Source organism: Sminthopsis crassicaudata, chromosome 2 (assembly GCF_048593235.1).
Source record: "Sminthopsis crassicaudata isolate SCR6 chromosome 2, ASM4859323v1, whole genome shotgun sequence".
Lineage (NCBI taxonomy): Eukaryota > Metazoa > Chordata > Mammalia > Dasyuromorphia > Dasyuridae > Sminthopsis > Sminthopsis crassicaudata.
In genome coordinates, this window is record NC_133618.1 from 176,657,228 (window position 1) to 176,665,385 (window position 8,158).

An 8,158-nucleotide genomic window follows, 5' to 3' on the forward strand; every position below is an offset into this window, starting at 1 on the left:
ACTAAAACTCTTGTGTAGGATGGATGCTAGACTCCCCACCCTTCCCAAATTAATTAGAAACATCTTAGGGAACAAAGAGAAAGCATTTATTTAGTTCCTGCAGGGAGAAGCCTAAGTAAGCACACCTGGGAGCTATCCCAGCTTCCACCATGTGGTTATGAAGTTTGTTGGGATTTAAATAGCAAAAGACCCAAGCTTTTTCATTGGATAGACTAAAATAACCATCCTTGACCAATGCTCATCAGTATTGTCTGCTTCCTGTGGGTCATGTCACTTCACTAACTTCATGTGACTTTCTGCAATTCAGGGTTCAAGGCCTGATCTTCTGTCTCTGGGAATAGGGATCATATGACTTAGGCCTAGTCTCATAGAGAAAATTTCACTCGATCAGTCCTATTCAGTCCTTAAATATTTTTTTCCAATAGACTATCTCTGTGACCTGGGCCTTCAGGCTGGTCCCTCTCTTCAGTACTAACTGTAATCTGCCCTCTACTATTTAGAACCAACACTCCCACATCAGAGGAAGCTTTAGTTAAATCTTCAACTACTCTAATAATTGAATGCATAAGTAAGCAGGTGACGGGATATTGCTGCTTAAAACAATGAGCAGGAATCAGAGATTCCAATTCCATCCACTCCCACCATCTATCTTGGAAACCCTGTTACCACAGATCAACAGATTGGCATCTAGGATGAGTGCTAGACTCCCCACCCTTCCCAAATTAATTAGAAACATCTTAGGGAACAAAGAGAAAACATTTATTTAGTTCCTGCAGGGAGAAGCCCAAGTAAGCACACCTGGGAGCTATCCCAGCTTCCACCATGTGGTTATGAAGTTTGTTGGGATTTAAATAGCAAAAGACCCAAGCTTTTTCATTGGATAGACTAAAATAACCATCCTTGACCAATGCTCATCAGTATTGTCTGCTTCCTGTGGGTCATGTCACTTCACTAACTTCATGTGACTTTCTGCAATTCAGGGTTCAAGGCCTGATCTTCTGTCTCTGGGAATAGGGATCATATAACTTAGGCCTAGTCTCATAGAGAAAATTTCACTCGATCAGTCCTATTCAGTCCTTAAATATTTTTTTCCACTAGACTATCTCTGTGACCTGGGCCTTCAGGCTGGTCCCTCTCTTCAGTACTAACTGTAATCTGCCCTCTACTATTTAGAACCAACACTCCCACATCAGAGGAAGCTTTAGTTAAATCTTCAACTACTCTAATAATTGAATGTATAAGTAAGCAGGTGATGGGATATTGCTGCTTAAAACAATGAGCAGGAATCAGAGATTCCACTTCCATCCACTCCCACCATCTATCTTGGAAACCCTGTTACCACAGATCAACAGATTGGCATCTGGCAGCCAGTTATCAATAGAACTACAGCACTGTGGAGGCCTGGTGGGTCCTCAGGGCCATTGTCTCATCCCCACCTCAAGCAGTCCAGACCCATACTCATTTGGGAGAAAGGGACAAAGGTCTCGTCTTCTGGAGCTGCTTCAGGCTGAAAAGGGGCGTAAAGTTGATCCTGCCCAGTGGGGTCCAGACTGAAGAGGGGAGACAAGTGACCTGTAGGCAGCAGCATCCAGTGTGGAATGTCAGAATCAGCTATCAGATGATTTCAGGTTGACTAAATTGTTGGAATTTCATGACTCAGAATCTGGAAGAAGCATAGTTAAAATACAAGGACTAAATATGAGCAAAAAAGAATAAAGTGTAGTTAATATGGAGGTTACTAGGGACAGTAACTCCTCCCAGAGGAAGATTTAGGTTGTTGGGGGAAGATGAGGCTATCACAAATGCCTCTCTCCCAAACAGTTTTTCCTAATATAAATATCAATGTTTTCTCCCAAATTCTTGCTTTTGTTTCCTCAAAGGAGTAGGTGCAATTGGTTGAACATTGTGTCCTTCAGTGAGTATGATCTCTCCCAGCAAAAACCCTAGAGTCTGACCAGGAAAGGCTTTTACAAACCAACTAGTACAGGTGTTAACGAAACAAAGCAGTTTGAAGCCCCTGCATGGGGCACATGTGAAGGCCCTTTTTCCAGTCCTTTCAGAATTTACTTGCCTGGGAACTATATGAGGGAATACAGGAGTCAGAAGTTGGGGAATTAAAGTTGCCATGGTCAGGGACAAACAATCAGCAACATGGGCAGCTGATCTGTAAGCCTGTTTCCCTCCACCTGAAGTGAATGGAACAACAGAGATCTCTCTAGGTCCATGGACAGCTTGCAGTAATTGTTTTCCCTTTATATTTAATGGAGAATTGGCTGTCAAAGATCCCCTTTTCCATATAGCCTCCATCATCATGCAAAACATGAAAAATGCATTTGAAGTCAGTATAGATCTTTGTAAAGTAAGCAAGGGGCCTAGTATAAGACCCCGTCCTGCCTTCCATCAACATAGTGTAAAAGGCTCTAGGCAGATTAGTTTAGCTTTCAGAGTCCTAAAAAAACCTTAGCCTGATCAGGGCCTGCTAAAATTGCTTCTTTCCTAGTGAAAAGGGAAAGTGGAAGTGGCCCCAAATACTTAGGCAAAGTAGGCCTTCAGACAAACTCTAGCCCCAGAAAAAGAGTTAAAAGATTTAATTATAGCAGCCACCTGAGAATCCTCCAGGGCTTGGCTGCAAATCAATATCCACATACTTGTATATTGTGCCTCATCTTCCACTGGCCACTTGGCTTTGATTACAGAATTTTGCTATAAGAGGGAAAATCGGGGACATGATTTAAATAGTACCAAAACTGGTCCCTCAGGTCTTTACCTGAGAGCACATACAGGATAAAACATCCTTAACTCAGTTTTACTTCAGGTACCTGTCCTAATTTTTAACAATCCCACCTTAAGCCAGACTCGGGAATATTCAGATGGGTTCTTATCCAAAAAGAACACCACTGGAAATCTGAGTCAGAAGGAGACTACCTTCAGCATAGGTCAAGCTCATCCTAATTCATTCCCAGATACTTTCCACTTGTAACAATTTCTTCTTAGTAGCTTGTGGTATGTTCCTTTCAGATGGTAGATTGCTGGCTGGATAATCAGACAGTTATACTTAAAAATTTTAAATTCCAAATATCAGCCCAGTCCCAAGAGATTTTTTTTGACAGCACATATGCATGGGTAATTTTTTTATAACATTATTTCACTTCTTTTCCAAATTTTCCCCTCCCTCCCTCTGTTCCCTCCCCTAGATAACAGGCAATCCTATACATGTTAAATGTGTTACAGCATATCCTAGATACGATATATGTATGTAAAACCAAATTTCTTGTTGCATGGTAAGAATTGTATTCCAAAGATAAAAGTAACCTGGGTAGAAATAGTACAAACAGTTTACACTCAATTCTCAGTGTTCCTTCTCTGGGTGTAGCTGTTTATGTCCATCATTGATCAACTAGAACTGAATTAGATCTTCTCTATGTTGAAGATATCCACTTTAATCAGAATACATCTTCATACAGTATCGTTGTTGAAGTGTATAATCTCCTGGTTCTGCTCATTTCACTCAACATGTTGAGTGTAAGTTGATGTAAGTCTCTCAAAGCATCTCTGTATTCATCCTGCTGGTCATTCTTACAAAGCAGTAATATTAATAACTATCAGAATTAACAATGTCTTTTAAAAAAAAGTGTTCAACTTATAAAATCAGGTTAAAATTCTGCTCTAGGTTTTTGTTATATTTCTTAAACAAGGAGACCATTATGTACTTAAACATGAAATAATTTGGTGAAGACAGATGGACACCTTAGTAGAAAAATCACTTTCAGAAAACTTACGGTTCCAACAAACCTCTTAGAGCAGCTATAGACTTGAAAATAAAACACCATGTAAATGTAGGCTGTTCCATTAAACAATATAAACAAAGTTTCAAACAGCAAGGGGGAGGGAAGCTCTAAAGAACTTCAGTCTGTTAAAAAGCAGGTGTACTTAGTGGGGGAGAGGGGAAGTTAGTTACCTGACAGTCTAACCTAACAAGGTCCTCTTATCCCTTCACTTCACAGTAGCATTTCTCTCAACTCCACCATGTTTCCTGACCCCCACTTCTCACAGCTAACTTTTTAGGGTTCCTGCAGGATGCCTAGCCTGCCAGCCAAAGACACCCCCCAATCTCATAGGATATCTCCTTTCCCCTGGCAATGTCAAGTTCCACTAGGAGCTTGTCCCTTTCTGTCCATCCTAATTCTTCTTCCCTTTTCCAATATGCTGTGGTTACTGTGTATGTTGTTTTCTCCATTCCATTCATTCTTCATCAGTTGATAAAAATCTTTCTATGCTTCTCTGTATTCATCACATTTATCCAATTCTTACAGCAGTTAGTAGTCCATTATGTTCATGTGCCACAATTTGTTTAGCCATTCTACAATTGTTGGGCTTCAACTTTATTTCCAGTTCTTTGCTTTAACAAAAATTGTTGCTATAAAGAATTTGATATATAGACTGACTTTTTTTTTTTTTTATTAAGTACTCACTTGGATTATAAAGCTAGTAATGTTCTCTCTGGGTCAAAGTATGAACATTTACTTTATTGCTTCCCAAAATTATTGTATCAATGACACATTAGTGTTTCCATCTTCCCATAATCCCTCCAATATTAATTTTTCTCACCTTTGTCAATTTGCTGTGTATGAAGGGACACCTTCAGGCTTATTTTGACTTTCATTTCTCTTATTAGTGATATGGACATTCTTTCATATAGCTTATAATTCTTTGGGGAACTATATCATTTAAATATTGGAAAACAACTTGGTTATGTGTGTGTGTTTGTATGCTAAATTATTTAAATATCTTACATACCAACCCTTAGAGAAACTTGATAAGAGAATTACTTTTGATGACTTCCTTTCTATGGAAGGTTAGTTGATTTTGTGTGGAAACCTTTGCTTTATATAATCAAAACTATTTTTTGTAATTCCTGTTTGATTAAAAAATACATCTATCCATAGCTATATAGTAAGTTCTTAATGCTTATTTATTGATCAATGAACTAATAGAATCTTCTGTTTTCCTGCTACAAAAATATAGGCAATAGTTATTTCAGGTTGAGAGATGCCAAAATGAGTAATTGAATGGGCCAGGTGTTTTTCAAATATGGGGAAAACGTACCTCTTTTAAAACATATATTATTCTGCCTGAAATTTTAGCATGCATTTGAAAACATTCTGAGAAGGGGTCCGTGAGTTTTTCAAGAGTGCCAAAAGAGGATCTATGATACAAAAAAGATGAGGAATCCCATGTCTAGCTTTTTAATTTTGTGGATTGTCTTGGTTTTCCACATTTGCCTACTCAGTCTTTTTTTTTTTTTTTTTTTTTTTTCCATTCTGCTGATCTGTTTATATCTCTCTAGCACCAGTGTTCCTAACCCTTTTTTTGCATCATGGACCATTTTGGTATTATGTAAAGCCCTATGAACTCCTCCTGAGAATAATTTTTTAAAAATGCATACAATTTCAAAGGAAACCAGTTACATTTAAATATAGTTATCAAAATATTACACATAAATCCAGGGACTCCTGGTTAAGACCTCCCAATCTAGTTCAATATTCTTATTTTACAGATGAAGATGATGAGTCCCAGAGGTGATCTACCCAAGATTACATCAAATACTAAATGGTATAGCCAGACTTTGAACTCATGTCTTCTGGCTCCAAATCCAAAAGTATGCTCACTGCAGGATCAAATTCTTTAACTTACTGAGTTGTATGATCCAAATTGACAAGAAAAATATATAACTTGCCACATTACAGTTTTCTTGATAACATTTTAAAATATGAAGATTGTAGCTTGCACTTTGAGCTTAAAGACTTAATAGCAAAATAACTGACCAAACTACAACAGATGAAAAAGTTAACATCCTCTTCTATCCCAATCCCCAAAACATTAACAAGGAACTGTCCTTGATTCTTCAAACTATGTTTCTTAGAACTTGGTGGAAACTCCTAGTTAATAAATGAACTAACAGGTTATGGAGAAAATGCAGAAAACATGAAAGCAGCACAGTTCTAATTTTAGCATATTAAAACAACTAAAACATTTACAGAAGCACATGACAAGGGAATAAACAACTTTAATGTTTCTGTATAATGTACAAAACCATCTCAAAACACTAAATGCAAGAGCAGCAGTTATCAGGTTTTGTGGGGCACACATGGGAAAAACATTTAAGCTAGTAATAAAATTTGTATTTTTAATGAAAAGCATAAGCCTTTACTGATCTTCTGTTTTACAATTTTTCATTTTCCTGTCCCCATTTCTTAATTAGTATTTCTTGTCTTGTAACAAAGAGGTAAAGAGGGGAGGGGAGGGGAGAGGAGGAAGTGTGACAAAACTACCCTGCTTCTCCAGGATGTCTGACAGCAAACAGCTATGTAGGTGGTTCAGCTAACAGGTGTTGGACTTGGAATCAGGAACATCTAAATTGAAATCTAGTTTCAGACACTTAAGAGGCATGTGACTTTCACAAGTCATTTAATTTTTTTCAGCCTCTTATTTCTTCACATAAAAAAACAGGAATAATAGCACTTCTCTCACCGGGACAACCACAAAATGAGCAAATAAAAATGCTTTTCAAATATAAAATGCATTTATGTACTTTGTAAATATAAATGTGCATATGTATATAGCAATTTGCAATCTTAAAATTGTTAACCAAAATGATATCACTAAGTTACAGTCAAGTTAGTGTGTCCAACTACGGCTGATCAGACCAATAAGAAATTGGAATGCTGAAACACAAATATGAAAATTTGAGATGGCTTCTCTAAGTGCACCTTGGGTTTCTTCTGAGCTAATTAAATTCTGCATTGCTGTGAGCACATCACCTTCTCTGATGAGGACAAGCCATGCTAGCCAGTCCTGGACCAGTGTCTCCCATGTCATAGTCAATTCTAAAGTTCTTCAAGACTTTGAAAGTGTCTTCATATTGCTTTTTCTGACAACCTGATGAGCACTTGCCCTGTGTGAATTCAAGTGTCTTTTTGGCAAGTTTAACATTTAGTATTTAAACAATGTGGTCAGCCCAAGAGAATTGCATTCTCTGCCACAGAGTTTGAATGATGACAGTTTAGTTTGAGAAAGAACCTCATTGTTTGCTCTTATCCTGCCTGATGATCTTCAGAATCTTTCTAACATAATTTAAATTGAAGTGACTCAGCTTCCTAACATGGCGCTGGTATCCTGTCCAGGTTTCACAGGTATACAACAATGAGGTCAGTACAATAACTCTGTAGATTTGGTAGTCACCTCTCCTCTCCCACTTCTACTTGGGACCCTCCCAAATGTTGAGCTAGCTCTGGCAGTGTGTGTTTCAACCTCATTATCAATATATACATCCCTGAAAAGTATGCTGCCAAAGTAAGTGAATTTGACAGTATTCAAAATATTTCCATTTGCTTTTTGAAGTTTTGCATAAATTGGGCACAAAGGCATTAAAAATCTCACACCTAAATTTCCTTTTTTTTTTTTTATTATAGCTTTTTATTTACAAAACATATGCATGGGTAATTTTCCAACATTGACCCTTGCAAAACCTTCTGTTCCAACTTTTCCCCTTCTTCCCCAAACCACCTCCCCAAAGAGGCAAGTAGTCCAATACATGTTAAAGTATATGTTAAATATAATATATGTATACATATTTATATAGTTATCTTGCTGCACAAGAAAAATCGGATCTAGAAAGAAAGAAAAAAAAAACCCAAAAAGGAAACAAAAATGCAAGCAAACAATAACAGAGTGGAAATGCTATGTTGTCACATCCAAATTTCAAAGCTCCCAAGTTAAGGAGAAAATATTGGAAGCAACAAGAAAAAACTTAAATATCATGGAGGTACAATAAGGATTACACAAAATCTAGCAATTACATTAAAGGATCATAGATCTTGGAATACTATATTTCACAGATCAAAAGAACTGGGGTAATGACCAAGGTTAACAGCAAAGTTAAGTATAATCCTAAATTAAAAAAAAAAAAAATGGGCATTTACTAGAACTGAAAGACTTTAAAGTTTTTGTGGAAAAAAATAAACCCAGAACTTAAGGGAAAATTTGACATATAATATCCAGGGGAAATGTAGGGTAAACATTAAAGTTCAATTATAAGGGACTCAAGGTCAAATTATTTACTTCATATATGTGAAATTATTAACAGTATTCGTAAGAT